The following is an 18868-nucleotide window of genomic DNA, read 5'->3' as shown; positions in this document are numbered from 1 at the left end:
ACCAAAACATACATCAAGTGGATCACATGATATCCCATTGTCACCACAGATAAGCACGTGCAAGACATACATCAAGTGTTCTCAAATCCTTAAAGACTCAATCCGATAAGATAACTTCAAAGGGAAAACTCAATTCATCACAAGAGAGTAGAGGGGGAGAAACACCATAAGATCCAACTATAATAGCAAAGCTCGTGATACATCAGGATCGTGCCAACTCAAGAACACAAGAGAGAGAGAGAGATCAAACACATAGCTACTGGTACATACCCTCAGCCCCGAGGGTGGACTACTCCCTCCTCGTCATGGAGAGCGCCGGGATGATGAAGATGGCCACCGAAGAGGGATTCCCCCCTCCGGCAAGGTGCCGGAACGGGTCTAGATTGGTTTTCGGTGGCTACGGAGGCTTCTCGCGGCGGAACTCCCAATCTAGGTTATTTTCTGGAGGTTTCTGTATATAGGAATTTTTGGCGTCGGTCTCACGTCAAGAAGGTGCCCGAGTCGTCCATGAGGTAGGCCCACGTGCCTAGGGGGGTGGGCGTGCCCCCACCCTCGTGGATGGCCCAGGACTCTTCTGGCCCAACTCTTTCACTCCGGGGTCTTCTTTTGGTCCATAAAAATCGTCAAAAATTGGCACGTCAATTGGTCTCCGTTTGGTATTCCTTTTCTGTAAAACTCAAAAACAAGGAAAAACAGAAACTGGCACTAGGCTCTAGGTTAATAGGTTAGTCCCAAAAATCATATAAAATAGCATATAAAACATCCAAGGTTGATAATATAATAGCATGGAACAATAAAAAATTATAGATATGTTGGAGACGTATCAACATTCCACATCAAAAATTCTGTTTTTATCATTTACCTACTCGAGGACGAGCAGAATTAAGCTTGGGGATGCTTGATACGTCTCCAACATATCTATAATTTTGTATTGTTCCATGCTATTATATTGTCTGTTTTGGATGTTTTATATGTATTAATATGCTATTTTATATTATTTTTGGGACTAGCCTATAAACCTATGCCCCCCGGGTCTATTTTCCATCATATAAGTTTCCGATCTACAATATTAGTTTCCGATCTACTATTTTGCAATCTTTTACTTCCCGATCTATAAACCAAAAATACCAAAAATATTTACTTTACCTTTTGTTTAGTTTCATCTATCTCTATCAGATCTCACTTTTGCAAGTAACCGTGAAGGGATTGACAACCCCTTTATCACGTTGGGTGCAAGTTGTTTGATTGTTTGTGTAGGTATTAGGTGATTTGTGGGTGGTCTCCTACTGGATTGATACCTTGGTTCTCAAACTTAGGGAAATACTTATCTCCACTTTGCTGCACCACCCTTTCCTCTTCAAGGGAAAAACCAACGCAAGCTCAATAGGTAGCAGCAGGCTAGCCCAGAGATGGTTTTTGCGCTCTGAACAACTAATGTGCAGATTATTCAGATGAGTTAACATACAGGGACTCGGCTGCCCCATGCTTCGTTATCGGTGAGACACATCTTCACCACCCGGCCGCCCCGTGCGTCACCTCTCGGTTGGACATGTCCACACCACTCGGCCGCCCTGCGCGTCGCCATTCGGTTGGACACGTCCTCAACACTCGACGGCCCTGTGCGTCGCCATTCGGTTGGGATAGGCCTCACCCGGAATTTCCGCAGCAAATCGATCCGATTGATCACCCACAGTTCCATTCCTAAAGGATGCATGTGCCTGTCAGTCTGACTGACCACCCTCCGAGGGGACCCGTGTACTCGGACACGTAAAACATCCGATTGAAGTCATCTTCAGGATCGCTATGAGATGAGCTTGATGCCCCTCCGCGGGTTAACTTGGCCATTCAACTAGGGTCCAAGGCATCAGTTTCATAAACTTGGACTCGGAGATGGCATGTGTTGGTGTTCCCCTAGGACAATGAGCGGCCTCTCTCCGGATAATTAGTCCACGCGCTAGCCTTGCCACTCAGGTTTCATGGCACGTCCACATCGGACCACTAGTCTATCCCCTCCGGGAGACATACGAGTGCCACCAAGTTTTTCCTCACGGTCAACGTACCCCGATCAGTCGGGAAGCACGTCCACTCGGACAAATACCCCTTTCATGCAAAAGGGTGAAAATGACGCTCCTCTACGGATACACTCGGCCCTTCTTGTAGGCCCCAAGGCATCAGTTTGATAAACTTGGACTCGAAGATGGCCTGCACTGGCGTTCCCCGGGGATAAAGAGTGGCGTCTCTCCGGCGTCGTCACTCGGGTTTTTATGGCATGTCGACACTCGGATCTCAAGTCTATCTCTTTCGAGAGACATATGAATGCCACCAAGTTTTGCTCGGCGATCAACAATATCCGATCATTCGGAGAACCTTTTTGTCCTCACCACTCGGCCGCCCCGCATGTCGCCACTCGGTGAGACACATCTACATCAATCGGTTGCCCCGCGCATCGCCATCGGTTGGACACATCTTCACCACTCAGCCGCCCCAGGCATTGCCACTCGGTGAGACACATCTACATCAATCGGCCGCCCAGCGCATCGCCATCGGTCGAACACGTCTTCACCACTCAGCCACTATCGCGCCTTCAGACAGCAAAGTCATTCTACATGCACTGCATTATGTTATTTCTGTGTTCTTGAGTATCCCGTAATTCTCACATCACGTTCACTCGGAGGCCACGCCACCGAGTGTACCTCTACGTTCTGTTGCTTATTTTCACGTACTTTCTTACTACTAGTTACTTGACTCTCGAATCCAGCTTTCATTTTAATGCATATGTCACTAACAAACACCATGTGTTCTTCATTCCGAGTTTGCATTGGTCCTCGGGGGTTGCAACTTAGTTGAAACACTACACTTCCATTTTATTTGAGCCAGTACTCTACTCCAACGAGTTCAGTCGGATCCTTCGCTCTTTTAGACTCTTGCTGGTTAACCAACATGCCCCTTGCACTCTCAGCGGGTGCCTATGGGTGTTTCTCACACAAATTATTTCAGCACACATCAAATTACCTTGATAAATTATTACGTTGGCTTGTGCTATTTTCATGCACAAGTTACGCGATCACTCAATGTCACTATGCGTCAACTTCATCGCTACCCGAACTCGGTCACCGTTCCGATCTTAGCGCACCGCAACACCGACCTTGTCGCTTTGTTGACTTTGAACACATCCGGCCGACCCCTCCATGGAGCCTTCTCCATCGTATCAACGACATAGACCTCGTTGTCTCGTTGGGCATGAGACAGATAAATCTCTTTTATAATCAAACTACACACTTCACTCCTTTGCAAGTTTGCCTCTTTCGAGCATCACTCAGAAGCTCCTCCTCACCCGACAATTTATCCATTCAAAACTATATTAATCATGTTCCAAGAGGTCCACGGTCGAAGCCTATAGTATGCTCGGGGGCTACGCCACACTCAGGGGCTGCAGCTCATTCGGAACCACACTCTCCTGAGTGGTCGAGTTCTTCAGCACCAGTCAGATTCTTTAGTTCACCGAGTGCACTCGGATCCACCATTTCGATAAGTTGCATGATCACTCAGACACTCTGTGCGCCATCTTCGTTCCTACTCAGAATCAGTTGGCACACCGGTCTTCTTGCTCCGCAACCGCGCTACACTGACCTCGTCACTACATCAACTTCGTAAGCATCCGACTAACTCCTCATAGGACCATTTTAGCCGCTCGGTGACACACACGTTCACCTTAGCCGCCTCGCACGTCATCACTTGGCTACCCCACACGTTGTCACTTAGCGGGACGCGTCTTCATCACTCGGCTGCCCCGCGCGCCATCACTCAGCTGGACGCGTCTTCATCACTCGGCTGCCTCGTGCGTCGTCACTTAGCTGGACGCATCTTCATCACTCGACTGCCCCGTGCGTCGTCACTCAGCTGGACGCGTCTTCATCACTCAGACGCTCGCGCGTCGCACTCAGCTGGACGCGTTTTCATCACTCAGCCGCCCACGCATCGTCACTTAGTCAAACACGCCCTCACCACTCGGCCGCCCGGCGCACCGCCACTTGGGGGGACACGCCCTCACTTTGGCCTCCCCGTGCATTGCCCCTCGGTTAGTCACGTCCTCACTAGTCGGCCCCTCCGTGCATGGCCACTCCATGGGACACGCCTTCACTTTGACCGCCCCGCGCGTCGTTACTCGGTTGTGCACGTCCTCACCACTCGGCCGCCCTGCGTGTCGCCACTCGGCTGTGCATGTCTTCACCACTTGGCTGCCCCGCGCGTCGCCACTCGGCTGTGCATGTCTTCACCACTCAGCCGCCCCGCGCGTCACCACTCGGTTGTGCACGTCATCACCACTTGGCCGCCCCACACGTCGCCACTCGGTTGTGCACATCTTCACCGCTGCCTCGTGCGTCGCCACTCGGTTGGACACGTAGTCCTTCACTCGGCCACCCTAGCGCGTCGTCACTCGGACGCCCTGCGTATCACCACTTGGCTGGACATGTAGTCCTTCACTCGGGCCACCTGGCACATCATCACTCGGCCGCCCCACGCATCGCTGCTCGGTTGTGCACGTCTTCACCATGCGGCCGCCTCACGCGTCACCAGTCGGTTGTGTGCATCTTCATGACTTAGGCGTCCTGTGCGTTGCCACTCGGCTGTGCATGTCCTTGCCACTTGGCCTCCCCATGCGCCACCACTTGGTTGGGTACGTCCTTACGACTCGACCGTCCCCACACATCGCCATCAGTTGGACACGTCTTCACCAGTACATCCCCAACGCGAAAACAACTAATTTACTCGTATGATCAAACCTCATATCGCACTCACCTCTTTCGAGCATCACTCGAGGGCTACACATAGCCGTGGGCCATGCCGCCCTCAGGGGTTACTCCCATTTGATCAACCTATTGATCACATCAGGAATATTTTTCTGACCATACAAGCCTGATCCGCTGAAGATTTATAAGGGTAGCTCCGTCCACTCGGACGATCGCCCAAATCATTACCTGGAGTCATCTTCAGGACTGCAAAGGGGTGAAAACAACGCTCCTCTATGGATACACTTGGCCCTTATTCTAGGCTCCAAGGCATCAATTTCACAAACTTGGGCTCAGAAATGGCATGTGCTGGTGTTCCCCCGGGATAATGAGTGGCCTCTCTCTGGAGAGTCAGCCCACCACTAGCATCGCCACTCGGGTTTCATGGCACATCCACATCGGACCACTAGTCTGTCTCCTCCGGGAGACATACGAAGTACCACCAAGTTTTCCCTTGCAGTCAACATACCGTGATCAGTCGGGAAGCACGTCCACTCGTGGAAATACCCCTTTCATGCAAAAGGGTGAAAACGAAGCTCCTCTATAGATAAAATGTACTCTTGCAAATACCCATTTCATGAAAAAGCTAACGGTCAACGTAAGAAGTACTACTGGAACGATTACTCCCTAGAGTGTCCAGCTTTTTTCTACAGTCAGCGATTTCAAGGCCGAATTCATTCATCGTGCCGAGTGCATGAAGATTCACTTGATTGATCCAGTTCCAAGTTGAATTTATTTACCATGCCAAGTGCACGAAGATCACTCCGACTAACTCAGCTCCAGGCTGAGCTTATTTACCATGCACTGGTACATCGAGGTGCTATACAAACGGTTTTTAACCCCTTTCCGCGATGACATTTGAAACTATCGCCAAGTGAGTGTGGGCGATAGGGGGGGTCCTTCCCACATGACCCAGAAACCGTCGGGGATAGGGAGCCTTGATGCATATACATTACTTGCTACTCATTTGTGCTCGCATTGCCGTCACAGTCAGTATTCTGTGGTGGTACATTTACGATGCACGACCCATCACAAATGGTTCACTATTATAGAACATGTATGATAAGCAGAAGATCACACACATTCTCTTTTCCCAAACCATATGCGATAACTAATTAAGAAGATTAGCTAACCGCTGTACGAGTGTTGGACAGGATTACGAAACATCGGACCATCGTAACATCGTCGTACACGACAACTATCACACACGCTATTCTGTGGTGCAACGTTTACGATGCATATTTCATCAGAAACAGTTCATGGTTGCAAATCATGTATGATCAGGCAACTATCACAAATGTTTAGTTTGCCCACACCGTTTGTGATATTGCCTGACATCGCACACGCTTTCCAAACGGCAACTATGTGCATTCTTGTAGACATTTCCTCTCTATGAACCGTGTTGGATTGTGGTGTATATGCAAACGTTTGTGTTTTACCAACCGTGTGTGCCATAACGACCTAGAGAGCATAATTTCACCGTAATTTAATTGCTGCTATTTCAAATTGTATCAGATTTGAATTTGAATGTATGCTATAGCTTTATTCATATCCATAACAACCAATGCATTATTCGATTCATAGGTACATATGTTCAAGAATTACATAAGAACCAAATAAAGAATGATGAACCACAGTTGTATACTTGTACTATTAAAGACGGTAAAGAAAAAGGCGAAATACATTCTGGTTGCTGAACAAGGTGAGGCGGAATGCCCATATTGTGCCCTCCTCCATGCAGAAGGCACGCACGACTGTAGTCCAACCCCTTGTGATGGCCGACCGTCCATCCTTCACAGTCTTCATGAAAACATCTAGATAATCATTGTGTTCTGGTAGAAATACTTTAACCTTTGCATGCCCACCAATCATGTAGTTTGAGAGGTAATCTTGAGTAAACTGCTTTGGGAACCGCTGCTAAGGTAAAAGATTCAGACATTTTCATCTAACACAACTCATTATGGGCAGTAAAAAGAAGGCTGCGGAGTTTTAACTTACCATCCTGCAGTTCGTTGTTGTCTTGGATAAAGTGTAAAGGAATAGTTTAATTGCCATGTTTTGACCCATTTTACTAACAATCTTTATCAGCTTCCTCACTTGATGCTGGTTCATTGATATCTCATTGCCCCATATGCAAAAAGGGTCGAAGTGCGGATCTTTACCAATGACATATGTACCTAAAAGCACCAAGTTAATATCAAAAGCTAAACAACAATTGCACAATGATGTAGTGCAACACTCTTTTATAATATCTTATAACATCCAATATACTCACATATTAGATGAATTAACATCTTATATTATGGGCCGGAAGGAGTTTATTGCATCCTTACAAATTATCGGCTGATTAACTGCTGCTGTATCCATGGGTTGGAGTTAGTTTGAGCTAGTTCAAGCTCAAATGGCCCTAAAGTATATCCAAACATGAGGGCTAGTTTGAGCTACACTACAAAAAAGACACTTCCGTGATGATACGTGTTTGTCACAGTAGGTCACGTTTTCTGTCATGCATGTACATCCATGACAATTTTATGACAGAATCAAGATAGTCATACCTGTGCTGTCGTAGAAGTGTTCCATGACATTACCAAAACTATCATCACGGAAGTGTCCACTTCCATGACGATAAATAGCGCATCATAGAAGTGCTTTCGTAAAGGGTGACCGACACGTGGCATCCACCGTAATGGGACGCCGTTAAGCTATCGAGTCCGGTTTTGGATCCCATAACCCGCTAACAGCCACGACCAATGCCGATTTTCCACGTGTAAAATTCTCATTGGCTGACGGAACCACGTGTCAGCTCCGCGTTGGCACAGGTGTCACTCATCTAATGGGCGAGATGCGCCTATGATACGTTGACACGTGGACCGGCCCAAAAGTGGCCCATAAATATTAAATGGGCCGGCCGAACTAAAGGCCCACAAGATTTAGCGGGCCATAATGGGCCGGCCTAGCTAAAGACCCACAAGATTTTGCAGACCATAATGGGCCGGCCCAGCTAAAGGCCCACAAGATTTTGCAGACCATAATGGGCCGGCCCAGCTAAAGGCCCAACATTCTCAATTAAGGCCCATACGACTAGTGTCAAATTGGCCCGTCAACGGCCCATCCTAAACTTATCATCATCGCGGCCCATGGTCACTTCTGGCCCATTAATAGTCCGCTAAGAATTTGGGCCGAAATACGGCCCGTTGTGTTCCCGGCCTGTTAAAGGTCCTGCTTCATTTGGGCCCATTTATAGGCCATTGAAACTTTCGGCCCATAAACGACCGTGAAGGATATGGGTCATATTCGGCCATGTCTGACATTTGGCCTGTTAGAGGCCCACTACAGATTTGGGCCAATTTAAGCCTGTTGTGACTTTCGGCCTGTTAACGTCGAATGAAATACATGGGCCATATGTGGCCCAACGCCACATCTGGGCTACTAACAACCCATATAAAAATGACACTAATCAAGCCCGACTGAACTTCCGGCCTGTTAAAGGCCCTTGTAGTAGGTCGACGCATTTACGACCTGTTTGAATTTCGGCCTGTGGATGATCCGCATTGTAAATGGGCCACTATTTCGGCCTGCTAAGACCAGTGGGTTATTTAGCATAATCAGGGCCCAATCTTACTTTCGGCCTATTAAAGGCCCATGTTTTTATGGGCTCGAGATATTTACACATGTAAACGGCCTGTTATTACTGAGGGCCCAAATTATGTTTAGGCCTGTTATAGGCCCACTATGGGCACATGCCTACCAGAAAAATATGAAAGCTTATGCTGATTTAGGACCAGATATTTTTAGTGGGCTACATGCAAATTTCGGCCCAGAATCGTTTTTAGCCTAATTGGAATGGGCCCGACGAATGTTGGCATGTTGGGCTCCTATGAAGCTTTCGGTTGAATACATTACTAAGATAAACCTACACTATACAAAAATAGCGTCATAATTATTGCAGCGTTTGGCAGCATCATAAATGCTGTATCACAACAAAATAAATTCCAACCATACAACAAAAGGCCTGTTGGCATAAAGTTTACAGTCCTTGCAGATAAAAGCACCATCAGATGTATAGAAGCAAAGATCATTTGACCCGAGTGCTTATGTTTCAGGCTGTAGAATCTGATGGAGCAACACAAACTTCCCATTTTTTCCGCCATTGCTCTTGAACAACGAAGCAAATGTCTGACAGTCTGGTTTCAAAACCATTCATATCTTCACGACATTTGTCAACCACTATTTTTGTTTCCGACACAACGTCCATTAGGGGTTGGACTTGTGTCTAGAGGATAGATATATCACTCTGTCTAGCCGGAAGATTTTGTTCAGTAGGTGATTTGGATGGGGTTACCTTGACAACCAACCCAGAATTACGTAGGAAGGTGCTTTTTGCACTGTTAGTGGAGAGATACTGACACACTGCAGCAAGAGGTGACATTGTGCCTATGGTAGCCTCGTCACCTTCAGGCGGTTTGCTGTTCAATCATTTGTTCCATAGCTTGCTGAAAGTTTGAACTTGTAGATTAGTGTACCAGATAAGTTACTAATGAGACAAAAACAAAGTAGGTTTCACATTTATACATAACTTATTTTGGTGAACTACTGTAATACATTAGCATGTATTGTAGTGCCAACTACATAATAAAATCACTTTCAGAACATATGTCCATGTAGCATGCCTACTGTATTGTCTATTTCCTCACATTCGTCGACATCTAAGGATAAAGAGACATGGTTTAAAGTAGGATGAACATAGTATGACACCATTCATATCATGGGCAAACAGATAGAAAACAAACATGCTATTATATCATTGTGTGCACACGTGAACATCATAACTAGATTAGAGATCAAGACCAAAAGAATATCCTTCATCTCTTTTAAACTATGTAAGGTGAAATGATACGTTAAGACAATTGTGTATAAAAGTGAACAGAGTAACTGACATTGGCTGCAAACCAAGTAGTTAAATGAACACATCACAACACCAATCAGTTCAAAGGCAGGAGGAGTAAGGACTTACAACAACGGCCTAAACTGGTGTGCTCATGCCCATCATCTTGCTGGTGTGGCAATCCTTAAAGATTTGCACTGCATTTGGTTCAGGTTCTTTTTGGTCCGCACAGGTTTTCCTCTGTATTTGGAACAAGTCAATATAGATACGATAATATGGCACATAAAAAAGAAGGAACTAGCAGCTATTTCCAAGAGCCTCGCAGTGTGCAATATAGCTACGAGATCCTATTGTCCGTTGGAATTTCACTTTAGAACGGTTGGTCTTGTTCTTCAAATAGTTATCCTAGAAGAAGATACAGTTGTAAGGCACATACATAAATACAAGTTCAATATGTGGTCTGATCAAATACATATACCCTACCTGATACTTTGGATTAGACCAGTATTTAACAAGGGCTGTCTAGTCTTCATCTGTAATATATTCCACTGGAGATGTTTGGGCGATTTCATTGTTAGCCTTGCCTTCAAAGTGATATTTTCTAAGGTGGTACCGATACTGTCGCAGAGCAGACTGAAAAACATGAGTGCATGCTTGTTTAGTTGCATCATCTTTTGGATCCAACTTGAACCTCATCTATTGAAAAAAGAATGTGAGTCTTATTAGGAGGAAGCTAGAGTATGGCACAGAGCAAGACAATATTACAAATTGCGATGAATAACATTACTTACGGATAAATGGTAAAGGAAGGTGTTAAACTGGGTATTGTCTTTCTCATTCCTGTACTGGATCCACATTGGGAGGATACATGCATGACACCTAACGGCAATGGCTGCCTCTGATACTAACTTGGCTGACTCTGTAGCATCACGTTGCCTTTATAAACCTGCCTCAAAATGGATCTCCATTCTTCCTCCTTTAGATTTTGTTAATCTGTCAAGCATTATCCCTGATGTCTGCTTCCGCTTGCATCGTGGTGCTAGTTCAACAACGAATATGGAAAGTGTTAGTGCACATCAAACTGTGAGAGTACATATAAAGGAGCATGCAACTACAACTTGACTCAGTCAGGTACCGTCTTGGTGTTGATGCTCATGAGGTTCATCTGATCTTGCCAAGTCCTGTTGTGTCAGCAGTGCTTTGGAAGTAGTGTTAGGTGTCAATGCAGCTTGGGAACTGGCCAGTTCCGGAGCAAACAAACGAGTAACTCATTGGGATGCTGGTATAGTTGAAGCAGATGCTGCAACTGGTGGAGTAGGTGATACTGTGTTTGTAGATCAAGCCTGTGGACTTGGACCTTCTACTACACTATAAGTACCATCAGAATCTCGAGGGCAGATCCTTTTCCGTTTCATCCGATGAGTAACACCATTCCCTACTATATTCTTTTCCTTGCTCTTTTTTGACTTTGCCATGTCAAGGCGTACCCATAACACAAAAGAATAAAATTGCTCTTCAGAACTCATTGATGCATGATACAGACAAGCAATACTTTGATGTAAGACAACAGTATGAGGATGGAATATGTAAGAAAAACAGGACAGTGTGACATATTCGCAACTACGATGTGTAAACTAAGCAGAAGTATTTTCAAGAAAATAGAAGTAATGCAAGCTAGACACCATATGAAAGATGCAACCAATATCACTCCGCCTAGTTAAAAGTGTCTTGTCATAAGTGGCATTTCAAAAAATTAGAAGCAATACAACATAGAAATCAATGCAAGATGCAACCACTATCAAACTGCTATGTTAAAAGCGTCCAATCATGAGTAACTGATGCGGGATACACAACAGCAGTACTTTGATGAAAGAACATGGTATGATTGATAGATGCAGTGTATTCTAGACACAGAAAGGCATGTCATATGCACATGTATAATGTATAAACTCAGCAGGTGCAATTTAATCAAAATAGAAGAAATACAGGCTATACAACATATGCAACATGAAACCAATTATCACACTATGAACTTAGAGCAAGCACCTGCGGTGGTGGAGTATGGGAGATGAACTCATCATGTAGACTTGGGACTTCAACTTCATTAGCAGTAGCAGTGGAAAATCTAGAGAGTCTCTGTTTGCATCGGTCCGGAGGACCACCAACATCCCCTAACTTACTCTTTTCCTTCCTATTTTCTGATATTGCCTTATGAAGTCAAAACCAAAAGACGATGAATAAAATTAGCTCTGCATAACTGGTTGATGCATGATACGGACGAACACTACTTTGATATAAGGCAAGCGCAGGATAGGAGGATGGAATATATACAAAAAATACATCATTGCATATTCAGACGTACGATAGGAGGATGGAATATGTATGAAAAACAGTAAGCAGAAGGCATTTCAAAAAAATTAGAAGAAATGAAAGCTAGGCACCATATGAACATGCAACCAATATCACTCTATCAGGTGAAAAGAGTCTCGTCGTAAGTGCCATTTCAAGAAATTAGAAGCAGTACAAGCTAGAAGACAATGCAAGATGCAACCTACATCACACTCCCAAGTTAAATGTGTCTTATGGGTAAGTGATCATTGCAGGTATAAGTTGTAAGCTACGCTGATGCAATTCAATAAAATCAAAAGCAATACAAACTAGACATCATACGGAACACGCAACCACATATAACAGTTCCAAGTTAGAGCAAGCACCTGTGATGGTGGAGTAGGGGAGATGTGCTCATCATCTACACGTATGTTCTAGAAACAGGAACATGTGTCATATTCACAGGCCTTATGTGTAAAGTAAGTAGATGCAATTCAACAAAGTTAGAAGCAATACAATCTAGACATCATACGCAACATGCAATCACATATAATAATAGTGCCAAGTTAGAGCAAGCACCTATGGTGGTGGAGTAGGGGAGATGTGCTCATCATCTACACAACTACATTGACTGTCTAGCCTTGCGTTTTCTTGTGAATCTTGTTGGGAGGATGGCGGAGTAGAATCTGTAGAGACCCTCCGTTTCAGTTGCTCGGAAGGACCACCATCATCCAATGCCTTTCCAATTTCCTTTCGCTTTATTGATTTTGCATTGTGAGGTCAAACCGACAAGAAAAAGGAATGCAATTCGCTCTTCAGAACTCATTCATGCATGATACTGACGAGCACTACTCTGATGAAAGGCAAAGTCATGATACGAGGATGGTATACGTACGAAAAACTAGATGACTTGACATATTCACACCTATGATGTGGTAACTAAGCAGAAGGCACTTCAACAAATTAGAAGCACTGCAAGCTGGACACCATATGGAAGGTGCAATCAATTTCACTCTGCCAAGTTAAAACTGTCTCGTCATAGGTGGCGTTCATCAAACTAGAAGCACTACCTACTAGAAATCATATTCAAGACGCAAACCAATATCACACTGCCAACTTAAAGGTGTCCCATCATATGTGACCGACGCAGGATACACAAGAAGAGTAGTTTCATGTACGGACATGGTGTGATAGACAGATATAGTATGTACCAAAAACAGGAAAGCATGTCATATTCACACGTATTATGTGTAAGCTAAGCAGATGCAATTTACACTAATTAGGAGCAATACAAGATAGACACCATATGCAACATGCAACCAGATATCACACTGCCAAGTTAGAGCAAGCACCTCGGATGGTGAAGTAGGGGAGCGGAGACTTGGAACTTGTAATGCACTAGCAGTACAAGGAGAATCCATATAGATGCTCCATTTACGTTGCTGCAGAGGACCACCATCATCGCCTTCCTTACTCTTTTCCTTCCTCATTTTTGATTTTGCCTTGTCAAGTCAAACCCACAAGAAAAAGGAATAAAATTTGCTCTTCAGAACTCAGTGATGTATGATACTGACGAACACTACTTTCATGTAAGACAACCGCATGATAGGAGGATGGAATATGTATGAAAAACAGGATGACATGACATATTGACATGTATGATGTATAAAGTGTAAACTAAGCACAAGGTGTTTTAACTAGTTAGAAGCAATGCAAGCTGGAAACCATATGAAAGATGAAACCAATATCACTCTGCCAAATTAAAAGGGTGGCCTAACAAATGTATTTGACCAAATTAGAAGCAATACATAGCAACATGCTAGAAATAATATGCAATATGCAATGAATAAAGGTGTCTCATCATAAGTGATTGATGCATGATACAGAAGAGAGGTAGTTTCATGTAAGAACATGGTTAACACATAGATGTAGTGTGTACCAAAAATAGGAAGGCATGTCATATTCACAGGTATAATGTGTAAACTAAGTAGATGCAATTTACCCTAATTAGAAGCATTACAAGCTAGACACCGTATGCAACATGCAACAACATATCACACTACGAAGTTAGAGCAAGCACCTGCGATGGTGGTGCAGGGGAAGTGCGGTCTTCAAGTACAGAGCTATCTTCAATATCTTCATTTAGGCTTGCTGTTTCTTGAGAATCACGTGGAGAGGATGAAACTGCACTCTTTATAAGAGTAGCGCGTCTCATACTAACCCACGGGCGTGACTGTCTCATCATAAGTGATAGATGCAGGATACACAAGAACAATAGTTTGATGTAAGAACATGGTGTGATAGGCAGATGTAGTATGTACCAAAAACAGGAAGGCGTGTCATATTCACATGTATAATGTGTAAGCTAAGGATACGTAATTTAAAAAATTAGGAGCAATACAAGCTAGGCACCATATACAACATGCAACCAGATATCACACTACCATTTAGAGCAAGCACCTGGGGTTGTGGAGTAGGGGATATGAGATTTGGAACTTGCACTGCAGTAGGAGTAGCAGGAGAATCTGTAGAGATCATATGTTTTGGTTGCTCCAGAGGACCACCATCATTCCGTGCCTTTGTCCTTTTAGATTTTGCCTTGTCAAGTAAACACACAAGAAAAAGGAATGAAATTTGCACTTCCAAATTCGTTGATGCATGATACTAACGAACACAACTTTTATGTATGGCAACCACATTGTAGGAGGATGGAATATGTAAGAAAAACGCTAAGCAGAAGGCATTTCGACAAATTGGAAGGAATGCAATCTAGACACCATATGAAAGATCCAACCAAAATCACTCTACCAAGTTACATGTGTCTCGTTATAAGTGGCACTTCAACAAATTAGAGGCAATACATGTTTGAAATGATATGCAAGATGCAACCAATATTACACTGTCAACTTGAAGGTGTCTCGTCAGAAGTGATTGATGAGGGATACACAAGAAAAGTAGTTTGATTAAGAACATGGTTAATAGAAAGACGTAATATGTACCGAAAACAGGAACACATGTCATATTCACAAGTATAATGTGTTAACTAAGCAGATGCAATTTATCCTAATTAGAAGCATTATAAGGTAGACACCATATGCAACATGCAACCACATATCACACTGCCAAGTAAGAGCAAGCACCTGCGATGGTGGTGTGGGGGAATTGCAGTCATCAACTAGAGAGCTACGTTGACTATCTTCATTTAGCCTTGCTGTTTTTCGAGAATCGTGTGGGGAGGATGACACTGCACTCTTTAAACGAGTAGCGCGTCTCACAATAACCCACTAGGGTGACTGTATCGTCATAAGTGATTGATGAGGGATACAAAAGAGCATTAGTTTGATGTACAAACATGGTTAATAGACATATGTAGTATGTATCAAAAATAGGAAGGCATGTCATTATCAAAGGTATAATGTGTAAAGTAAGCTGATGCAATTTAACCAAATTGGAATCAATACAAGCTAGACACCATATGCAACATGCAACCACATTTGACAGTGCAAAGTTAAAGCAAGAACATGGGATGGTTGTGTGTGGCAATTGAGATCATCAACTGCAGAGCTACGTTTACTGTCTCGATCTCCTGGCACTTCACCCTTTAGAGCGCAGAGACGCTTAGTGCTTATCTTTGAATTACACTGGAGCGACTTATGTCTTTTGCTTTTTGTATTCATCAACACTGCGCCATAGTCTGAAATCCCCATGCATAAAAAATAATAGTGTGAGTATGGGTGAAGTGTGTGCACAAGTAGTACAGTGTAAAGGTAGCAGATAGCAGGTCGGTGAGAAATAAATGACGGGAGACATATGATAGCTCTACAACATGCATGGGACATGAAATTACTAGATTCTAGGATTTTGAAATATGAGCACAGGGGTGGCTGTGAAATGCAGATGCTCCTCCAGCACACCACAAGGTGTGGTCCTATGAAAATAATAGTCGAGTGAAAACAAATAGGTCAGTCCATTTTTTCTGCATCATCCGATGTACAAAGAGCAGGCAAATCGCCTTCATCTACCTCCAGCTAGTCAGTGTTACGATCTTCCCCGAAACGCCAGCGACCACCGGCCCAGTCCCCTGCCTCCGCCCTTCCCTCGACCTCACCGCACCGCCGTGCTTGGCACCGCCCCGGCCATCCCTTGAAGCCCCGTCGACCTCTAGATCGGGTGCAAGCAGCTCCTGCGCCAACACCCCTATGATAGACACCGATGCGCTGCTTCCCCGACGAACCGGCGGACTAGGTGCTCCGCGTGACTAAGCGGGTGCTGCTTCTTTTAATTGTGATTCGACTGACCCTGAATTGAAATCCAAGTGGGGTACTGACCTCTAGCAAAGGTGAAATAGTAAATGGGAGGAAACCTTGTGCATTTAGTATCACGAAGAAGATGCAGTACGAAGCGCTCAACTAGATTCTTTCGTGGGATGAATAAGGTGTGAGAAGAGACGTAAGATTTGCACAAATAAGGGAAGATGAGTACCTCTTTCTGCTGGCAGTGTTGTGTCCTCCTTCTGTTTTTCCAACGATCTTCTTGTGGTTCGCTGGAAACGAGAAGTTGTGGAGGACGGTGGAGCCTTGGACGAACCCATGGCTAAGTTGTTGAGTGTGTGTGGTGGCCGTCTGTCAGCAACGGGGAACCAGATCCGAGGCGGCGAACGACGGCGTAGTGGGAACAACTCTGGTGTGGTGGACGGTTGCGACAGTGGAGCGGCAGCGGTGAGGCGCAGGACGGAGTGGTCGAAGTGGTTCTGGTACGGCGCACGTCGGCGTCGGTGTTGTGGAGGCAGCCCTGCCTCGGCTTCAGCTGCTAAGTCCTTGAGGGCGTTGAGGTTGCGGTTGCGTTGGACAACGACGTCGGGGTACTAGCTCCAGCGTGATGGAGGAGGGCGGCGGTGGATTGGGCGCGATGGGGTGGAGGACGAAGGAGGCTGGGGTTTCGCGGATGGTGGAGAGGGTGTTTTGGCGCCCATGGAGTATGAATGGGGAAATGGAGGGAGGGGGGACTAAGGGTGAACAACGTTTCGGTTTGGGACGCGCTTGTTTGAAATTTTGGGAAAGTTACAAACTTTGCCCTCATCTAAAATTTCATACATATTGCGGGTTGGGGGTAGGACAGTAATCTCAGGTGTCCCAAATGGTGGGCAGGATAGATTTCGGCTGAGCGCATGGGTGTTTAGGCGCCCATGGCATATGAATGCTTCTCAGAGGCGGTTGAGACAGGTGTCTTGGTGAAGTTACAAACCTACCCCGGTTTAGACCTTTGGATATCGGGCCGATAGGCTACACGTGCCAGAGTCAAGACAGTAATTTCCTACCACCAAACATTACTCTCGCGTGGTTTCGGGTGACCAGAGACTTATTTGGTGCTTCGTTCAATATTTGGGAGCAGAAGCATTAACGTTTTTGGTTCTCTTGAATTGAACTTTCAGGATTTGTCAAACTTCACAAACCTTTACTCTTGAAAATCCTAAAACTACGATTATTTTGGAATTGAGGGGGTACATTTGAATATACATTGTACACGAGTATATATTAAAAAATATGCAACTTACCTCAGTTCATGCATGGTTCCAGATATAATCTCCTTTGTTGCAAAAAAATAGTTAGACATGCGTATGAATATATAGCATGTTCAAACGCACAATAAAGATTGATGCTCCCTTTTAGATCTGATTTACAAATGCCATTATCTCGGGTTCAAATAGATGAATGCACTTCCTATGAATTCGAATCTTCGAAACCCCCTTTATGTTGAATTCAACATGTATTCTATTTCGTAGCTAGCAATTTGGAATGTATCCATGTAAGTGACAAATGTATGAAGTGCTTCACACTAACAACATGGAGTGCACTAATTAATGTTTATATATGAATTGCCAAAGCAATGCATTGCCTTTATTTCAAACCGCTCTCACTCTATGGATCGATAATATGAAATAAACACATGCACATGTTAGAATTCAATAGAGTATGGGTGTCTGATAGACCGATTTTCGTTCATAGGCAAACTGCAAAATTCATGATCTCCTCCAAAAATAATAATGCCATTTAAATTTTAATTTAATGCATAGAACCGCCTTTTACACGTAGATGCACTATGCCTCGGCCCGTTCTGACAAACGTGCTATATCTCTGTCTATCTAATGCATAAGTGCACACACTTTATATACATCGGCATTTCTGTTTCACACATGCCCACAATCTCTCCCGGGGTGTCGGGGTGTCTCACGCACTCTCTCTCTCTCTCTCTCTCTCTCTCTCTCTTTCTGACTACTATGTACCACTCTTTTCACTAATCTCAGTTGGAAAATACTATTTTCTCACATGCATACATACACACGCACGGTCTCTACTAGCTCTCTATACGCACATATATGTGCCTACGTGGCTCCCGCATGCACATTATCTTTAGGCCTCTCTCACACACATTGCCCCCCACAGACACACCTCTCTCTTAGTAGTTGGCAGATATGATTCCATCAGATCATTCGGTAGGATATCCTTGACTGTTAGGCTGGATGGTAATAGGAGGCAAAGTTTTACCCAAAGTTTGGACCCTTGCAATTGAGGAAAAATCCTACTCCTGGTACTGTATATTAGTGATAGGGGTGTGTACAAAGTACACGTGAATACCATGCATTGCGCGTGTGTGTATACTGATATAGGATGAAATCCTAGAGGGGGATCTTTTCACACTTGGAGGGGAAAAAGGGAAAATTCTCAAGAACACAAAGAGGAAAATCACTCAAACAATTCCCCAATCACACATCCACTAGGGTAGCAACATAAGATCCACAAGTCACAAACACAATCAAAGGAAAGATACAATGGCAAAGTTCTTCCCACTCCTAGGAGATGAGGTC

The sequence above is a fragment of the Triticum urartu genome, chromosome 2A, assembly GCF_056163025.1.
Source record: "Triticum urartu cultivar PI428250 chromosome 2A, HENAU_Tu73, whole genome shotgun sequence".
NCBI lineage: Eukaryota > Viridiplantae > Streptophyta > Magnoliopsida > Poales > Poaceae > Triticum > Triticum urartu.
Note: the sequence above shows the minus strand (reverse complement) of the source record.